This window comes from Battus philenor, unplaced genomic scaffold, assembly GCF_028537555.1.
Source record: "Battus philenor isolate CCGP_79_NKW_IND1 unplaced genomic scaffold, ilBatPhil1.0.hap1 SCAF_24, whole genome shotgun sequence".
NCBI lineage: Eukaryota > Metazoa > Arthropoda > Insecta > Lepidoptera > Papilionidae > Battus > Battus philenor.
The window spans coordinates 11,503,359-11,516,702 of NW_027181687.1; the positions used below are offsets into that span (position 1 = coordinate 11,503,359).

The window sequence follows — 13,344 nt, forward strand, 5'->3', positions numbered from 1 at the left end:
TATGAGGCGGTTTAACCTGTTTAGAGAGCGATTACCAGTAATAAAAGGGAAATCTCTAAATGATTAACATAGCCGATAACTCAACCCCACATTGAATCGTCGTCACCTCGACTAAAACGTCATTAAGTTTTATATTCTTAAATTCTTTAACTATGAACTTTAAAATTAAATTTTCTATTAAATCAACGTCTAAACTTGTATTATATATCAAATTTGGCATGTATTTTTATTTATAGATTATAGATTTTTTATAAGCAGTGGTAGATGATTGAGACTTGATATCGTAGGTCGCAGATTCGATTCGTGAGGTACAGTCTTATATAATATACATTTTGTATATTCACACGTTCACTGCGGCTTGAGGTCGATTCAGCCTCATGGTAGACTTTGCACTGGTGCGGCGCGTAAAACTCGTGTTTTCTCTCTAGTGCGGCGGCTGTTTACACTCAACCGTATGAGGTATGACAAAGACAAATATAGCTTTCTTTATGTCTGCGAAGCATTGACTCAATATTGTAAAAAAATATTGATGAACATGAGGCAGAAAAGGCCTCAACCGCACTACTAGGAAGTTCAGCTTGAGGCTGATTCGACCTCAACCGCACCAGCTGAAAGTTCTTCAAAATTGGGCCCGCAGTGAACGTGTTTATTATATAGGATAACAGATGCTCATAAATAAGTTCCATAGGATCGGCAGCAGTATCCTCTGCACACCATAATACCATACTAATATCACCAACGCGCCTGATGAGCGTGATGATTATGGTATATCCTACCATAAATATCTTTGAGAGAAGCCTATGCATTAAGCTGAAACAATGCCTGAAAAGTTATATACAATTTTTATTTCTATAGGAGGAATGTGAAAATTTTCACCACGCTTGGGATACGGATTGTCTAGCGCAAAGGTAGCGGTGAATCAAGACCTGTCATCGTGGCGATTTTTACAGGAAGCCTATGTCTTGCAGGAGAGGTTTATCGGCTGAAAAGAAGAAGATACTCTGAAGAAGAAGGAGGCTCTTCGATTCTACTTTTACCACCTGATATTTTGTTAGTCTTTAAAAGACGCTGGATACACTTTCCAACTGGTTTTATTAGAGGTCTGTGGGATATGCCTATGTCCAGCTGTGGACTTACTATGATAATAAGATGATGGTGTATCGGCTTATACAGCATGCAGTTCCATTAGAAATCTATGGAGCAGGCTTTTTTTTAATGGTCCCCGCTGTTGGGGACCTCTCGTTCCCCTATCTCGTATGGGACAGGGATTTTTTATTTCTAGTAATTTATTCATTTTTTTTATTATTATTATTATCATTCTTCTCTTTCATATATCATCTTATCTGTCGTACTGTTTCTTTCATTCTACAATTTTCCCAGTCTTTCTCTTTCATTCTATTAGATCTTACATCCATCCTCATCTACTACATTCTAGGAGCATGCTTATGTCCAGCTGTGGACGTCCCACGGCTGGGATAGTGAATGATGATTATACACTCTGCATCACTCAGTCATCACTTGTATACGCCATGATTTGAAACATATCCTGATTTGAGAGGACCTCATAAAACATAGTCAGGATCATAGATTTACTTTGTAAAAGATGCGTGAAGAAATATGAACTTTATGCTAAAGTAATAAGAGTACTTTTGATTTGTTTTGACTTTGTTTATGTCATACTGAGTCATGTTTTACTTGCGGTCAATCCAATATTGATTGCGTCATGGTTGAAAAGATGCATTGAGATTACGGATTTTTCTCTGTGATCTAACAAATTCTGTATTTACGTTAGTATTTATAATTTCACCTGATTCCAGGGGTCAGCACTTAAAACCTTTAACTTAGACCTTATATTTGAAATGAAAGTGGAAAGAAAATGTTAAACCCGTTAAGGCTATATACGTACTTTTCATTAAATAGTTATTCAATTAATTCATGCTATTTTACACATAGGATCATTTACAAAGACCACTTGTGGGACGTTAAAAAAGAATCAAATTGATTCTATAAATCCATCATTCAATTTAAGCCTGTGAGGTTTCTGAACGCGTTCTGACCAGGAAACAACACTCAAAAAACTTATTTATGGTTACTTTTATAATACATTTAATATAGTAGTTTTCCAGGCTTTATTATCTATTTAATACATACAAAGTTGCCCATAAAGATTCACCAATTTTAAGAATGCCAGAGGAATATATATCGAAATAAATACATTTAAAAAACTTTTAAGTTAAACGGTTTTTTGATACCCATATTGTGGTGGTTGTGGAAAATATATACTTAGTCCGCCATATTAGAACGACGTCCATCTTGAATTTTAAATTTTGACATAATCATCGCGTTTCACTAGTGTAGCCCTTTCATTTGATACCCATATTGAGGGGGTTAAGGAAAAATACGTAATCCGCCGTTTTGTATCGGCGGCCATCTTAGATTTATAATGTTATTGATTTTATTACATTGTATTGTCATCTAAATTAAATGTGTGTACCAAATTTCAGATCAATCTGACAACGGGAAGGTGCTTAAATTTCAATTTCTAATTTTGATCCAAATAAATTCCGTACGGGTCGAACTAAATAAAACCGTTTAAAAAAAGAAGACATTCGCTGGAGATACAAGATCACTAAATCGCTCGAAGAATTGTTTGTCTTGAGTGCCAACTGATGGCTGTTAGAGACGAAGGGTTTTCGAGAGACGACCACGTGCCGGTTGAAGCGGCTACGGTTGGCTACCCACATAGTTAAGGTAGGAAAGGTAGGTTGAAAAGAATAAGACTAGAAAGTTATAACAAGCTTATCTTTATTTCAATTCCTAACTTTATGTTAGTCACATATACAACGTGATTCATAGGTATAGAAGTTTTACTTTTTTGCTGATAGATACATTTTTACTTTTACCAATGTTACGGTTTCAAACATACCTGTATATGGATCATGTACTACCATAATTTTTATCATAGCTTGCATATTATAAACTGTATGAACATATCTCATCATCTGTATCAATGTAAGACTTTAGCAACATCCAAAAATAAGTGATCAGTAATGAGTCAAATTAGTTTGAAAGACTCACGTTTTCCTGTTGGCATTTCTGTTACGTTGCACACTATAAGTCATAATGTATTTAAATATTCTGAACTACAATTTCAAACGTACTTCGTTAGAAATTACGCAACGAACTTTGGACCGTGTTTGTGGTTTTTATTTATGCAATCAAAATTTAATTATAATTTTCTTAGTTCTATTACCTTGTTATATTCAAATCTATTTTTACTTCACTTAACTAACTGACCAAGTGGAAATTTTAGGTTAATGTGCGAGGTAGTAAGGCGCTGAAGACACTTAGCCTAAAGCCTTTCAAGGTAGCGAGGTACGAAGGCTTACTGGGGAGCTTTAGTACGGGTTATTACATACTAAAATTTCACGGCATTGGAAGGTAATTTTAGTTTTGTTAGCCCAAAATCAGCTGCTCAATCAGAGGTATTACGTCGTAAATTGGGTTGACCTTAAAGTGACCTTTAGCTACTTAGGAGCTTTACAGCCTCCTAATCCAGTTAAATGTCTGATGTAACAACCTGTTCCAAAGTTCCCTGGAGAGATCTCGAGAATAATTCAGACTGGGTTGGAACAGGATGAAGATTTATGTCTTCAGTGTACGATCTACTATAATCAGGATAAAGAAGTTAAAATCAAGGCCATGACACAAGATGTGCAAAGACCTGTAACATAGAAAGAAAAAGAATGTAATTATGAAGACAAAGGAGAACAAAAGAGAAATAGAGATAAAAGCATATTCATTATGCGAAATTGTAAATAGCGCATAATTGAAATACAGAAAAAAATCAGAGAACACTGAGTTCCGTAAATATAAAGATAAAATTAATTTATTAAATAAAAATATTAAATAAAATAATAAAGACACTTTTTTTTAATCTATTTTATTATTGACTCTACTCTGCTTTGCAAGGTGTTGTAATTGTGGAGAAGAAGCAGGAAGAAACTCTACAACAATACATGTATAACATTATTGATTTATAGTAAGAAAAGGACTAATAAATAGCTACTTTCGCTATGTAGCAGTAGTCGTGCAATAAAGTGCACCACCCGCTAGCCCGCTGATAAATGCGCATGCGGCAAACAATGCGAATTACACAGCGACCACCGTTAAATAACTCAATAAGTGTTTCACCCCTCCACGGGGCATCCTCAGGAGTAATGTTACACCGATTAGTGCCAAACACCGAGTTTGTACGACTATTGCACGACTACTGCTACATAGCAGAAGTAGCTATATATTAGTCCTTTTTTAATTAGGATGGACTTCCGCAAAGAAACGCCTGAATCTATTAGATAATATTGATTCATGTTTATACATTTACTGTTATAAATAGCTTAAATGAAAACAAAATAATCAAGCGATGTCATTGTCAAAGATTCGCTTATTGAATTTTAGTCTTTTTTATCATAGTATTTTTAATATGTATATTGAATTTAATTAATAGTAATTTAATAATGTTTTATAGCATTTAAAAAAAATGTTTTCGTGTATTAAAATGAATTTGAAATTTTGATAAATCCAGTTTTTCAAAGCCTTTAAATATACCCATGCCTATAGGAAATAGCAGAGTAAAGTCTGCGTAAAGGCAATAACTGTCCTTTCTTAACCTGAACATATAATCTTTATAGAATTTCTAGTGCCAAGTAATGAAGATATATATACTGAAGTATGATCGAATTAATAGCATATCAAAGTCATGTAGAATTTGTTGTAATGACTTCGAATAGATGCTAGATAGAATAAACATAGAAAAACAAGCGGAACAAAAGGAGTTTCGTGTGAATCACACTTGTTAAATGACACAAACACTTTAAAACACAACTAGCAGTAACGCAAACATATCAAGCAGTTGAAAACATTAATTAAGGTTACAATATAAACGAACGGCGACCATCAGAAAGCTCTATGAGTCGAGTTTATTTTTCATTCATATAAACGACTAACACAAGTGTCCGACTTACTAACACAGATAAGGAATACATATCCTCAATGTATTACAATTTGAACCCAATGTCGGTAGAGTTAAGAATGTAATTTGAATAGAGTTGTTTGATAATCTTGCACATGGGGTATAGTAAACAGAGAAGAGAGACGCAGGCGCAGTTTTAGCCAGTCGTTCGTTGAGAGCTCAGGCGATCGGAGCGGGCTATTGTGTTGCAAGCGCCGGCGCACGCGCACGCGTTTTGTTGTAACACAATATAAATATTTTCGGGTGTACCGTAAGAGTGCTATACGGGTACCAGTGCTTTTATAAATACATTTATTTAATATTATTTTAAAAGTGATAATTGTGATTTTGAAAGTGTATAGTTATATGTTACATTTAACACAGATGCTGGGTCGCTTGGTAAGTTGATTTTGAAATGTTTCATACATTCATTTGAATGCTGCTATTGTTTTGTGTCGTGGGTCTTTTTTTTTTAAACATTTCCCGGCATCAATGGTTCTCTCATCCCGGTTTGTTTTATTTACAAGTTTATCAAGTTCTAATTAAAGTGCGATAATGTTAACGATCGTTGTAAAGTTTTATGAGTTTTCGCTTGAAATGTTAATTTTATAGGCTGTGATGTTAAAACGGCTAGTGCGTTTTGTACTTTGAATTAAATTTGTCGGAATAATGTTAGCATTACTTTTATTATACCGACACTTGTTTAACTTTCCGATAGTCTGGAGAAATTCTATTAAAGAATTCCTTTAAAGTTTTCCGCTATTCAATGATTAATGATATAAGTTTTAGTATTAATCCAACTGTTTTTGACGGCTTCCTATAACAATAACAAATATACATCATTTTTATTATTTATTGTTATAATATATATTTATAACAATTTGTAATGTACTTTTTTAATTATTGATAAATAAATACGTTCATATACATCGTAATACAGAATAAATGCAATTTACACCGTATCCAAAATCAACGGTTTTATAAATAATGAAATTGTAATATATTAAAAAATCGATTTCAAAATTCTAATAACTACATATATATATATAAATGTCATCTATCGAAAAAAATTCCCGATACGTATGTTTATCTTGTCGAATTCTAATTTATTTAATATAATCTTATCATTATCATTGAAATATAATCTGGTAATGAATTTTAATTATCTCCATTATGATTGTATTTCAAATTAAATCATTTACTAAACAGTAGTGTGGTTTAGAATTTAATGTTTATATGTCTTCGAACTAACAATTTGTTATCGTTGTAATAAATAATGATTTATACCATTTCATTTATTATTGCAAATGTATTATACGTATGACAGTGTAATATTAAATTGACATATAGAATTTTTACTATGATTTACGACTGTAACACATTGATGTTTCTATTTCTGTTCATTTATTTACATCTAATATATAAAATTCTCGTGTCACGGTGTTCGAACTTGAACTACTCCGAAACGGCTTGACCGATTTTTACCAAATTTTACATGCGTATTCAGTATGTCTGAGAATCGACTACTATCTATTTTCCATACCCCTAAGTGATAAGGGTGGTCCACCCCTAAATTTTATTTTTAATTTTTTTAGACAATTTTTTTGGTTTTTATTTTATTATGATACAGCATACAAAAATACATACAAACCTTAATTTTCACCCCTCTACGATCAACCCTTATCTTACATTTGTTAATTAAAAACTTTAATTTTTTTTGCAAAACAACGTTTGCGGGATCAGCTAGTTATATATATACAATGCCATAAATATATTTTAAAATACTTTTTTATATGATATACATTTTAGTTTTATGTTTACATACCACAAATGATTTTAATATAATTTGCTCACCACTTTTGTTTGCGTTCTTTATCAGTCAGTTGATGCGCCTTTACATTAAAGATTTTTGCACGATAAAATTCCGTCCATGAACTTGTGTATGTCCACTGCTGGGCATAGAGTTCATATTTGAAACATGTACGGTTCCAAGTTGCTTACTTTCAAAATCCTTTGGTGTCAAATTCAGAACTGTAAAGGTCCAGAAGCGAATTTTTCGGACTTTGTGACCCCAGCAAGTGTTATGGCTCATTGATCAACTGTGGGATTGCCAAATAAGACCAGAATTAGAGTACGTAACATATCAACCAAAATCAAAAAAAATGCATTAAACTATGTTTGATATTAAACTAAAATTTTATTAAACTATATCGTCATGATTATTTTTATATTTAATGATGGTGAATTAATGAGAAAAGTCAATTAAAATTTAACTTGTAACAGCGGGACATGACAGTAAAAATCATGTCTTAACTAACATTATATTTATTGGAACTTTAAACCTCTAATTTGATATTTTTAAACTGTAAAATTATCTATACGTTATAAATACATATATCTGTACTACTACTACACATACACACACACATATATATATATATATATATGTGTGTGTAGTAGATATATTTTATTTTTATTTTATTTACTTTATTAGAGATAGGCAGTAACAAAAGGCAGTAAGAAAGTACAAACTTAGAAGTTTATAAATATAAAATTAGTTACAATTGTTACCTTATAACTATCTCACAGAGAACATATAATGATTTATAGTCAAACAATGAAAAAACAAATAAAAACATTACTAAACAGAGATCAAAGACTATGGTTTATATTTATATTATGTTTGTTTATATATTTATATTATGGTTTAAATTGCATTGTATGTACTCAATAATTTCGAATGAAATTGTTTTTTAAAAGATACGATATATATTTTTTAAATATATATGGTAATTCGTTATCTAGCTTTAAAGAAGTGAATTTATTGTTATACATTTAATAGCAAAAACCTTATTAAGCTTTTACATATATTTCCAATCACCTTGTTTTAAGTGTTCACTTTGTCTTCAATAACTTCTGGTTGTACAAATTCTGCGGACACTATCAACAATAATTCATATCATAATTTTAATTATTATGTTATTTCTGAAACCATTGGTTTTTGGATAGGGTGTTACATACATTAATTGACAAATGAAGCTATAATCACTCTTAATACCTATAATAAATCATCCTGTAGAACAATGAAAATTGTTTGTGTTAAAATATAAGTGATATGTAAGGCAGCTCAACGGTAGATGACAGACTTGCGATCATACGTCGCGGGTTCGATTAGTGGGATACAATTTTGTATAATTATTTATATCAGAGTTCCTCAAACTTTCTTTGTGTCGTAGACCCCTTGCCACGTTTTTCCGTGTTGGGTAGACCCCCTACTTACCTGATATTGATTTCCTGTAAATTTCTAACTGTAGTGAAGTTTAGTGTTAAAAACTTAAAGTAAAAACACATGTTAATTTATACTTTTATTAATTTAATTTAAATTAAAACTACTCAAAATAAAATTTTGTATCTGTTATGTAAAATATACGTAACATTAAATAAACACGAGACTGCGACTATCAGGTTTTTACAAGTTCAAAATGTATTGCGACCACAAAGCGAATACCAACATCCTACAACTTACAAGATTTTATAAACATATATAATAAATTTATTTTTGTTTTGATATTATAAGATAGTATGATGTAAGTAAATAGGTACTATCAGTGTATGTGTCGAGATCCACTATGGTTACCACACAAATTTTTTTCGCTGACGTAAACCCCTTGCAGGTTGTCATAGACCCCTAGGGGTCGATATAGACCACTTTGGGAATCACTGATTTATATATTCAAATTAGAATAAAGAGCGAAATGTATATAACCAGTTTTTGTTGCTACAACCAGATATTATCAATTACGCTGAGGTAAATGTAACAGTTATTTTGTACTACTAGTAATTACTTTCGATACGTTTTTTTTATTTTTTTTAATACCTCCGCTATTTGGGGCCTCTAGTACCCCTATTTATGGTGGGACAGGGACTTTATTTGCAATTTTTTTTTCACATAGTTTTTTATTTACCTTCTCTTCTTTCGTACTTTATTGTCTCTTTCGGTCTATTATCTATCTTTCATGCCACAGTTCTTCTATCTTTCTCTTTTTCTCTGTTCAATCTTTCATTCTTTCCTCTTTTGTTATTACATATTTCATTATACATTTTTTTTATTGTACATTTTAATTTTACTTTATTATTACTTATCCTATAATTATTCTCTATCACAGTTTTATGTATCACTTTGGTTCTATTTTATCCTTTTTTTGTTATCTATTTTCTATTTACTTTTGATACATTTAAAGCGAATGTTAAAGTTGTTCAAGTGAATAACTTGATTTCTTTATTGATATTACTTATTTCATTTATTTATAGGCTTTGCATAAATGTAGCTTCATTGATCCATGTCGATAGATTCCCACTGCTGGGCATGTGCCTTCGCTAAATATTACCACGTTGGCAGGTCCTGTTCTGACCGCATCCTCAAGACCACGCCTATCCTCCTAGTTAACAATTTATTAATCATTTTTTTATTTAATATATATGTTCAACATATTTTTTATTTATTTTCATTTTCAATTCTTTATAAAGAGCTAACAGCTGAGGATTCGGAGAGATATTACGGTAGTGAAACGTGAACGATCAATTCAATCCGCGATATTGACCTTACAGTTGTCAAACGGACTATAGAGAAGGCTTTACTTGGACTTTTTCTACGAACACCGACGTAGCTCATATTGGCAAGTAGAAAAGACAGTAGATAGGATATAGCGCTCAGAGCGAAAAGCCTCTTGAGCGATATGGTGGAGTGAAAATCATGGTTATTTAATGGAATCAGGCGTTACCTTGAAGTCCATCCTAAGTAAGAAAAGGACCAATATCTAGCCACTTCCGCACACGCAGAGGCAGTCGGCACAGAGTCACTCTGTGTTTGGCACTAATCGGTGTAACATAACTCCTGAAGATGTCCCGTTGAAGGGTGAAACGCGTGTTGAGTAATTTGGCGGTGACGGTTGTGTGATTCGTATTGTTTGCCGCATACGCATTTATCAGCAGGCTGGCGGGCGGTGCACTTTGTTGCACGACTGCCACTGCATGTGCGGAAGTGTCTAGATATTGGTCCTTTTCTTGCTGAAAATCGTGAAATGACAAGCATACGATAAGACGACATTAGATGCCTATATGTTTTCTTTGATTTCCAGATTTTAAATTTAAAAATTAGTTTTGTATTCAAAATTTCCTTTCATTTTCATATGTATCTAATATATTCATTAATTAATTTAAAGTAGCTATAAATAAAATGTAAGTAATTTTATTTTACAATATAACATTACAGCCAAATATAATATTATATATAAAGATATATATAAAGTTAAATTTTAGTTATTACATTATCAATTGATCCGTCAAACCGGATTACGTTTCATCTAATGTAGCATGATTAGTCCTGTAAAGGAATGTTTAAACAATTCATATAATTATTTCTTAAATGAAAATGTTTAAAGAAACCTCAAGAAATGTTTGAAAGTTTGTATAAATTCTGTACAAATATTATCAGTCGCTCCCACGGCGTCGGTGACTCCGGTTTTAAAAACAATGTCAATGCACCGAACGGACGGTTAAGTATTTAACTAGTTACAGTTTATTTTAACTGTTACACGCGTCACCGTCTTGCTGCTCTAATTATGAGTTCTAACCGCTGTTATGCAACTATTGGTTAAACTGTTTTGTAATCTAATATATAAAATTCTCGTGTCAGGGTGTTCGAACTTGAACTCCTCCGAAACGGCTTGACCGATTTTTACCAAATTTTACATGCGTATTCAGTATGTCTGAGAATCGGCTACTATCTATTTTCCATACCCCTAAGTGATAAGGGTGGTCCACCCCTAAATTTTATTTTTAATTTTTTAGACATTTTTTTTTGGTTTTTATTTTATTATGATACAGCATAAAAAAATACATACAAACCTAAATTTTCACCCCTCTACGATCAACCCTAATCTTACATTTGTTAATTAAAAACTTTAATTTTTTTTGCAAAACAACGTTTGCGGGATCAGCTAGTCTTCTTTATTATTTATTTATCGATTTTATTACGCATCATCATATAGATACTAGCTTGACTTGATTAGCACACTATTTTGCAAGCGTCTGTATTGTATATACTTCTTTCTTCATCGTGGCCATCTATAGATGCCTTCTGCAAGGAATAGGCTTCAACTTCAACGTGTCATTTGAAACACGTCGCTCATTGCCGTATCAGTACAGTAACCTTGAATCTTCTGCAGATCTCTATGATTCCATTATTTGACCTATTCGGCACTTTAGATGGTTAAACTGTTGTATATGCCGGTAACAACATGGCAAGCTTTCATTGGGTCTTATTAGAAATCTATGGTATATTTAATTGAACCAGGCGTTACCTCGCGGAAGTCCATCCTAAGTAAGAAAAGGACCAATATTTAGCAACTTCCGCACATGCAGTAGTAGTCGTGCAACAAAGTGCACCACCCGCCAGCCCGTTGATAAATGCGTATGCAGCAAACAATGCGAATCACACAACCGTCACCGTCAAATCACTCAACACGTGTTTCACCCCTCCACGGGGCATCTTCAGGAGCTATGTTACACCGATTAGTGCCAAACACTGAGATTATATGGACATCACAGATCACAGAGAGTGGATGAAATGGATGGAAGTCTTATGTCCAACAGTGGGTGTTCAATGGTTGAAATGATGAAAATTACTCACAGAAGAGTCCGATTTCATAGGAAATTGAATGAGATTGAATCTCCCCTATAAGACATCTTTCAATTTAAAACTACGAAGGTTCTATACTATGTATATGTACTTATGTTTAGTACCAGTGTGTTTGATGTTGAAATAAATCATTTAAAAAAGCCTTTGTTGATTAAAATTTCGTATTTTATTTACATATTCAATAATTAAAATACTTTAAGTATCCTTTTACTACTACTTCAACTAATAATCCTTTAAGTATCTTTTCTAGTTTTTTTTTCTGTTAGTAATCTAAAGGAACATCCTATATAACTCCTTATTTGAGTTACTGGTAAATTTTTTATTTATTTATTTATCACAAAAAACTGTTAATTTTAAAACATACAGGCATATAGCTTCTCTCAGAACAAAATCTGCAGGAACAGATAGTAACAAAAATTCATTTTAATACACAATGATTCTAATTTTAAAAATGACATTTCTTACTATGATAACGTTGTTTTTATTGTACTATATTAATTGATATAAAACGAGATATATTTTCACTGTATTAAATATATTACACGTATAACCAATAAGCTTGTACATATTTACATATATACCATGATTTGTGGAAGCTAATGCAATATGCAAAATGTCACTGCATCACAATTTGTTGCGTGCTCTGCTCGATGCATCCATCATCTTCTGACAGCTAATGATTAGAATAACGCAGATGATTACAATCAGATATTAACTTGCGGTTCAAACGTTTACCTCATGGCAATTTATCTTTTATATTAACTGTTTGTTGTAGATCTAACAATTTATATAAATTTTTTTAATATGACCCCCGCTATCGGGGGCCTCTCGTACCCCTATTTGTGATGGGATAGGGACTTTATTAGCATTTAATTTTTTTTTCACATTATCTTTTAATTTCTCTCTCTTCTTTCATTCTTCACATTCTCTTTCGGTCCGTTTTCTATCTTTCATGCTACATTTCTACTTTCTTACCCTTTTGCTCTGTTCGTCTATCATTCTTCCCTTTTTCTTTTTACATTTTTCGATTTGTATTTTTATTTTACTTTGTTACTTATTCTAACAATTTATATTGTTATAAACACTTTCGAATTGACAATCAACATAAAATATCTGCAATTGTCCCTACAGGAAGCTATCACCAGCTAAGGCAGTTCTGCTGAGAGCCGGCGAGAAACTCAACAGTTGCTCTTTAGAAATACAGTTTTATAGATGCGCGACAATAATTAGCTTCCTGAGTGAGCATCAACATTTAATTCCACGCATTAACATCAGTATAATATCTTTGGATAGAATAATATAGGCAGATTTATAATTGTTTTTGGTATTTTATTGTACATACTTACTTTAAATTTTTAAAGACGAAAAGTAGGTGTACTGAACAGGCTATTTATTATTTCGGAAACCATTGATTTATTTTATGCCCAGCGGTGGACATTCTATGATTTAAATGATGAAGCATGATGGAGTAGGGATGACGAAATGGTCGCATTAAAAATATTGAAAATTGAACATTGTTAGGGCGTGGTTAAAAAGTATAGTATTCTCGGAAAGAATAATAAACATATTTTTTATTTCAAATTGATTTTGAATTCAGGGTCGCTAAATCTGATTCAAGTTTCAATCAAATTGA

At 32.1% G+C, this 13,344-nt stretch overlaps 1 protein-coding gene across 1 annotated transcript in view; it reads left to right on the forward strand.

The window, feature by feature from the left end:
* The first annotated feature begins 5,191 nt into the window (after nt 1-5,191).
* Nucleotides 5,192-13,344, forward strand: part of LOC137924561 (facilitated trehalose transporter Tret1-like) — a 109,670-nt gene continuing 101,517 nt past the window's right edge. The window contains exon 1 of the mRNA XM_068767952.1: nt 5,192-5,410. The gene's annotated coding sequence lies outside the window, so the exon portion shown is untranslated. The remainder of the gene's footprint in view (nt 5,411-13,344) is intronic.